The sequence below is a fragment of the Bubalus kerabau genome, chromosome 13 (genome assembly GCF_029407905.1).
Source record: "Bubalus kerabau isolate K-KA32 ecotype Philippines breed swamp buffalo chromosome 13, PCC_UOA_SB_1v2, whole genome shotgun sequence".
NCBI lineage: Eukaryota > Metazoa > Chordata > Mammalia > Artiodactyla > Bovidae > Bubalus > Bubalus kerabau.
In genome coordinates this window covers 47,279,179-47,286,611 of record NC_073636.1, presented here as the reverse complement: position 1 = coordinate 47,286,611, position 7,433 = coordinate 47,279,179, and the positions used below count along the sequence as shown (strand labels likewise).

The following is a 7,433-nucleotide window of genomic DNA, read 5'->3' as shown; positions in this document are numbered from 1 at the left end:
GCCATGAAAGTAAAAGACGCTTGCTCCCTGGAAGAAAAGCTATGACAAACCTAGACAGTGGATTAAAAAGCAGAGACATTACTTTGCCGACAAAGGTCCATCTGGTCAACGTTACAGTTTTTCCAGTAGTCATATACAGATGTGAAAGTTGGACCATAAAGGAGGCTGAAAGCCAAAGAATTGATGCTTTCGAACCGTGGTATTGGAGAAGACTTTTGAAAGTCCCTTGGACTGGAAGGAGATCAAACCAGTCAATCCTACAGGAAATCAGTCCTGAATATTCATTGGAAGGACTGATGCTGAAGCTGAAGCTCCAATACTTTGACCACCTGATGCAAAGAACTGACTCATTGGAAAATACCCTGATGCTGGGAAAGATTGAAGGAGGGAAGAGAAGGGGATGACAGAGGATGAAATGGTTGGATGGCATCACTGATTCAATGCACATGAGTTTGTGCAAACTCCAGGAGATGGTGAAAGACAGGGAAGCATGGTGTGCTGCAGTCCATGGGGTAACAAAGAGTTGGACACGACTGAGCGACTGAACAACAGCCAAGTCTCTGAGACGTTGGCAAGTTGGTGTAAACCATTCCTCACAGCCCATTACTCTCCTTTTCTCTCCTCTCCTTGATACCTCTGTTCCTTGCCCTCTCTTTGCAGATAAATTCATGGTATAACATAAGTTGCATGGAAATAATCCTTTGAGTCTTCTGGGCCTCTCCCCAGCTCCCAATCCCAAACTAGTTATCTGCAACCATCTCCCCTGCCTATTATTTATTCAGCTGGGAGGAAAATAAGGTAAATAAAACTGTTCTGAAGGGAAAATAGGGCCAAGGGTTAAATTCTAGGCAAAACCACAGAAGAATAAGAGATAATATCTAGGTACAAAAATAAAAATGATGGCTAAAAATTTAACGGGAGAAAAATGTGCAGTTAGGGTTAGTAATCTCTCTCCTAAAGTGTAAGTTTCCTTTTACACATATGTGATGTCTTACTTGAGTGGCCTCTGTGAAATATGTGTGGACATGCAGTCCTCTATTTTATAGATGATTTTCAAAGAAAGATGATTTACTCAAAGCTATTCACCTTTAGAATTCCTGGTCCCACATTCAAAAGCATGGCTTGTTTTTTTCTGACATCTTTAACCCCTCTGCTCGATTTTATTGGCATATATTTATCCGTACAATTAAAATCAGTTAAAATTATTTTGTAATGTCCCTTGAGATAACGAAAAACTCTCTGGAATGTATCAGAACCAGGGCCTATGAAAGGCCATGTCTCTTAGAACTCCCTTTCGAAATTCTAACTTAGCCCTAGAGACCAGCTATTAAAGATTGATGAACTGGATTAGACTCCAGCATATCTTGGACAAGAGTCTTCCAGCAATTTTTCAGGTATGCATGTCCAAAGAGAATCAGAGTAGGAAGTTTTGGTTGGTAGGTCTTCCTTCCAAATTCTTATGGACAAAGATCATTAGAGAAAATACTGTGAAATCTATAAAAGTGTCCTTATCACTGAGACTTTCTTAACCCACATATTGGGATCTCCTCAGGTTGGTTCTAGAATTACAAACTAAGAAAGATAACCTCCTTCTCCTTACACAAATTGGTAGTGTTTTTGCAGAAACGATAATGCTTGCTCCCGTCCTTTCTTAAGACCTGTTTGTGTACACACGGAATGAAGAATTCAGCATGTTCCTGCAATACGTTTCGTTAACAGAATCCAAAGGGTATTAACGTCCTTTTGCCGATCTCGCCGATTCAGGCCTCGCTGCTTTTCCAACCCTGTGCCCTCCGGGCCGCACAGACCCGGCGCCTGCAGCGCCCGCGGCCGCGGCCCGCGCGGGCGATGCTCCGGGCGCCGGATCTTTGTGCGCCCCGCGCCGGGCTCCGCGCGCCCGCACGTACGTAGCTTTCACGTGCGTGTGGACTCGGGTGCCTGTGTGGGTCCGTAGGAATATGCTCGGATTAGGGAGAGGCGCGGAGCACAGGACGGCGGGAAGGTGGGTGTGGGCGTGTGGGCAGCCCGCCGGGAGGGAGCCCGCGCGGAGCCCCAGCCCGCGGCCGGCGGCGGCCACACAATAAAGCCCGAGGGCGGCGGCGGGCGGTGGGAGGCCGGCGGGCGGCCGCCCCGCTCAGCCCGCCGTGTGAGCGGCTCCGCGGCCCCGAGGACGCGAACTTTCCCGGCGGCGGCGCCGCAACTCCGCGCCCGGGCCCGACCCGCCGCTCGGCGAGGAGACCTCGTAAGTGCGGCGGCGGGACCTCCGCGCCGCCTTGCCGGGTGCTCGCGAGTTTCTGTGGTGGAAGCTTGTAAACATGGCGCCCCTGAGGCGCGGGGTCCAGGCGGGCGGCGGGGGGAGGAGGAAGCCGGGGCGGGGAGGAGGGGAGGCCGGGGCGGGGAGCCGGGCCCGGAGACCGCAGCCCCCCCGCCCCGCGCCCCGCCGGCCCGGCCCGGAGGAGGCGGCGCGGACGGCGGGCCGGCGCGGAGGGGCAGGGCCTGGCGCGGCGGCGGCGAGCACCGGAGCATAATGGTGGGGACGCTCGGCCTCGGCGGGGGTGCGGGCGCGGGCGGGGCGCGGGCGGGTGTCCGAGGCGGGGGCTTTGTGAGGCCCGGCCCGGCCGCAGCCTTTCGGGCCGCGGGCGTGACCGCCGCTCGCCTCCGGCCCGCGGAGCTTTGTTCGCGCAGGCCGGGCCTGCTGGGCCGCCCTTGGCCGGCGGGGGAGGCGGGCCCGCCGCCGGGGGAGGCCCCGCAGGAGCAGGGACGCGCGGGGCCTGCGCGGGCCGCGAAGCCGGGGAGTCGCGTCAGCGCCGCCCGCCAGGCCGGTCCTCTTTGCGCGGCCAGGCCCCTGGGCCACGGTCCGGGTTGGGGTCCGCCGGGACACGGCCCTGTGAGTGTCTGGGGTGGGTAGGGTGGGCTGGGGGCGTCCGCGGCGGCTGGGCAGGTTGGTCGGTCCGCAAGGGCCCAGGCGAGGCTCGGCCCCCCGGGTCCGGGAACCAGGCGGCAGCGAGGCCTCCGCCTCCTCCGCAGACCTCCCGGGCGCTGCACCGCCTGCGTGTCCGCCGCCGGTCTTGCCCGACTTCAGGAGGGGAGCTGCTAGGCTGCGGCCCAGCGGGTTGGCCCGGGGCCCCAGCTCCCGCGTGGACCGTACCCTCATGCGTTTCTGGCCCAGCGGTGCCCGGTGTTTGTACAGTGGGGGCGTGAGAGCCAGTGTCCATGGTCCTCGGTGTTACAAACCGTGTGGGCTGGCTGCCCGGTGTGTCCGTGGTGTGCGCCTGCTGTTACATACGTGGAAGCCTGCATGATACCTGGTGAGTGTTTGGTGCTCGGCGTGCACCTGGAGCTTGGTGTCACATGTGGTAGGGACATGCTACCCGGTGGAGTTACGGTGCCGGGTGATACACCAGGTGTGTGCATACCTGGTATGGGCATGTGATACCCGCGGTCACACACTGTGTGTTCATGGTGCGTCGTGTGCTCCTGTGGGGTGTGGGCCCAGTACAGGGTCCTGTTGAACTCAGAGCCGACACCCCGTTGAGGGATGGAAGAGATGCTTGGGTCAGACTTTGAGAGGCCCAGGCAGGGCCCTCTGAGATTTAGGTCCTGGGTCCTTTGGTCTGCTCACCCAGGTGTGCTGCATCCTACAGTAAGCAGAGTCCTGTAGAAGCAAGAGACTGGTTAAAAATAATTGTTTGTCTATTCGGAGGCAGAAAGTAAAACCTTTGTTTTCTTTTAGACAGAAATGTGGGAGTTGTAGCTTAGTAATTGTGGGCTGCATAAACTTTTCAGGTTTGGGGGTCATTGATTCTCATTAATGGTTTGAAGCTATCAGGGAAATCGTTTTAGCTGTACTTTCAAAGTTTGAGTGCTTCTTTATAAGCAGAGTCACCTGTGTGACTTTTCTGAATTCTGATTTGTACAAGCAGGAAATAAAATGTGAATTTTGTTCTAGCATGTTATTTTCCTTGTCTTTAGCATTGGTTACAGTCATTATTTTGATGGACTGTCCTTTATAGATGGCCAAGTTAGAAAATTAGAGGTCAGAAAATATGATTATGACAGACTCAATAAAATATTTTTCTTGCTTAACTCAATGCATGATTAACAGAGGATCTCTGTTTTTGTGGTACTTTTCCCACTTATATGTTGTTCATATGAAAACAGAATTTCCCTTTTACATTTTGTAATTGGGCAATTTATTGTTTCAGTTACCTGTTGCAAGGTGCTTAAATAAACATACATGTAAATATTCCCAGCTTTACAAAGAAAAATCAATTAAAATGTTAAAATTATCTCCTATTTCATATGCAGTATCCCTAGATGATCATTATGTTGATACTTGGAATGCTTGTCTTGTTGCATGTTTCCATGAATTGCCCTGAATGTGTTCACACGTTCACCCTTTTGTAATTGTACCCGCTTTTCCTTTAAGGGTTGTTCAGATAGTGTGTAAGAAAGACCTTCATACCCTTTGGCATACCTAAATTGAGATACTAATTGAATGTAATTAAGAATTTTAGCATTCATAATAAAGTATGGAATGCTGTCTTACTGTTGCCTAAAGCCCTAAACCTCTGGTGGCAGGTTTTGTTTACCTACCTTTGTGATAAATCGCTTCAGTAGTGTCTGACTCTTTGGGACGCCGTGGACTGTAGCCCTCCAGGCTTCTCTGTCCATGAGGATTCTCTAGGCAAGAACACTGTGGTGGGTTGCCATGCCCTTCTCCAACCACCCTTCAGTTGAAAAGCAAAGAGGCTGTGTCTGGAAAGGGGAAAATGTTAAGGAGAAGAGTCAGGCTTGAAAAAAGTTTCACTGTTTCAAAACCTTAACTTGGACTCAATAGTGAATTTTTTTACAGGTTGATTAGATTTTGTGGTAATTGATTAGAGGTAGTATACCAGCAGAGTTTGAGGCCTGTGGCTTGGGTCTGAATCTCACATCTATCATTTACTAGCAAAGTGACCTTGGACTAATTGTTTAAATTTGCTTTGCCTGGTCTCACTTTCCCCATCTGAAAGAGTTTAATTGCTAGCACTATTTCTTACCTGATGACTTTCAGTTACTTTCTTTCGGTGGCATTGTCAGAAGTTCAAAAAGTTTAATAAATCTGCTTTGGTACTGTGTGGTCTGTCCTCCTTTGGTGTTGAGTTTTGAAATGTTTTGGTATCCACAGGTTTGTTACATAACTGAGTACCATGATGAAAATAGGTATCATATATTGTATGTTTACTAAGTCTCAGCCATTTCACAAAGTTCTTTATGTATACTATCCCACTTTTAAAAATCATACATATGATCATCTTAAAAGCATAAATGTCTTCCTTTTAATTGTATAAGGTCTGACCTCCTTGTAGCACCTCCAAACCCCTCAACACATATACATAGTCTCTCTCATAAGAAGTGAATGAAGTAGTAGTGAATGAGAGTAGCAAATGAGAGAATATAATCCATGTAACGTAAAAGTTGGAGAAGGCAATGGCACCCCACTCCAGTACTCTTGCTTGGAAAATCCCATGGATGGAGGAGCCTGGTAGGCTGCAGTCCATGGAGTCGCTAAGAGTCAGACACGACTGAACGACTTCACTTTCACCTTTTACTTTCATGCATTGGAGGAGATGGCAGCTCACTCCAGTGTTCTTGCCTGGAGAATCCCAGGGACGGGGGAGCCTGGTGGGCTGCCGTCTATGGGGTCGCACAGAGTCAGACACGACTGAAGTAACTTAACAGCAGCAGCAGCAGCAACATAAAAGTTTGAGAATCTCTATGATTAGAGTTGAAATGATAGAAATGAACATAATGGAAGGGAGATAAAATTCAAATCTAAATGCCCAGCAGTATGATGTAATAACTCATATGTAATGTTTTAAACATATGTACTCCCTTAAGATTTTTTTATGTGCATGTGTGTGCCTGCTATTACTGTTTCCAGTTAGAAAATTCTTGAAAAGCTATTTATAGGCATACCTCATAGATACTGTGGGTTTTGCTCTAGACCACCACAGTAAAGCAGATACAATAAAACGAGTTGTGAGTTTTTTGGTTTCCCAATATATATATTTAAAAGTTACATTGAGACTATACTGTAGTATATTACGTGTACAATAGCATTATGTCTAAAAAAAACATACCTTAATTTAAAAATATTGTTAAAAAAAATGCTACCCATTATCTGTGTCTTTAGCAAGTTTTAGCATCTAAGATCCGGAGAAGGCAATGGCACCCCACTCTAGTACTTTTGTCTGGAAAATCCCATGGACGGAGAAGCCTGGTAGGCGCAGTCCATGGGGTCGCTAGAGTCGGACACGACTGAGCGACTTCACTTTCACTTTTCACTTTCATGCATTGGAGAAGGAAATGGCAACCCACTCCAGTGTTCTTGCCTGGAGAATCCCAGGGACGGGGGATCCTGGTGGGCTGCCGTCTATGGGGTCGCACAGAGTCGGACACGACTGAAGCGACTTAGCAGCAGCAGCAGCAGCATCAAAGATCACTGATCACAGATCACACTAACAAATATAGTAATAATGAAAAAGCTTAAAATGTTGCAATAATAACCAAACTGTGACAGAGAAACAGAATGAATGCTGTTGGAAAAATGGCACCAATAGACTTGTTCAATGCAGGATTGCCACGAACCTTCAATTTGTAAAAACAGTATTTGTAAGGGGCTACAAGGTAAAGTGCAGTAAAACAAGGTATGCCTGTAGTTTGTATTGTGAAAATACTATACAATATTTGATGTTAAAGTTACTTACAAATGCAAATAAATAGTATGAAAAGTTAAATAAAATATTTATTTGGAAATTTAAATATTTATAGAGAGCAGTATGTATTTAGTAGGCAAATTTAGCAAATTGTTAGGCTTAGATACTCAACTCAATTTTACAAATCTAATTTATGTACAACTAGTAAATATTTAGACATTGAGCTAATCTTTCATTGTATTTTGGCAGCATGCTTTCTATTCAGTCAATACATAAATGGCTAGTATTTGCCTAACTTTATGTGAAATTAAAGAAACAGATGGATAGAGGTGACAATGGAATACTGTCAAAATAGGGTTTTTAAGGGATCATATGGACTCATGAGAGGAATATGTTGAGCAGATTACACTGTGTTCTTACACAGTAGTTGGAAAAATGTGTTTTGCTAAAAACTTATACACAGTATTTGCTTTTTTGTAAACTGAGTAACATTTAAGTCTAGTAAACTAATTTTAAATAACTGCTTTTATAAAGTTAGTTGTTTTCTAAGATCACATTAAAATATCTTGACATTATTTACAATAAGTAGAATATGTTTTAATATCTTGTGTTCATTCGTTCATTCACATTGTTATTTATTGAGACTGCTTTATACTAGACACTTGGTAACAAATTACTGAAGCAAGTGCAATAAGGTATAACAGAAGAAATTAAGTACAGGTGCTATAGAAC

The 7,433-nt window shown here is 46.9% G+C and overlaps 1 protein-coding gene across 13 annotated transcripts in view; it reads left to right on the top strand.

Annotated features, from left to right (window-relative positions):
- Positions 1–1,848: 1,848 nt before the first annotated feature.
- Positions 1,849–7,433, top strand: part of ZMYND11 (zinc finger MYND-type containing 11) — a 76,272-nt gene continuing 70,687 nt past the window's right edge. For 2 of the 13 annotated variants that reach the window (XM_055544202.1, XM_055544190.1), the window contains exon 1: positions 2,070–2,242. The gene's annotated coding sequence lies outside the window, so the exon portion shown is untranslated. Of the gene's footprint in view, positions 2,003–2,064; positions 2,243–2,399; positions 2,531–2,674; positions 2,888–3,035; positions 3,309–7,433 lie in introns of those variants that run through there. The other 11 variants (XM_055544191.1, XM_055544200.1, XM_055544198.1 and 8 more) reach the window with 11 other exon arrangements.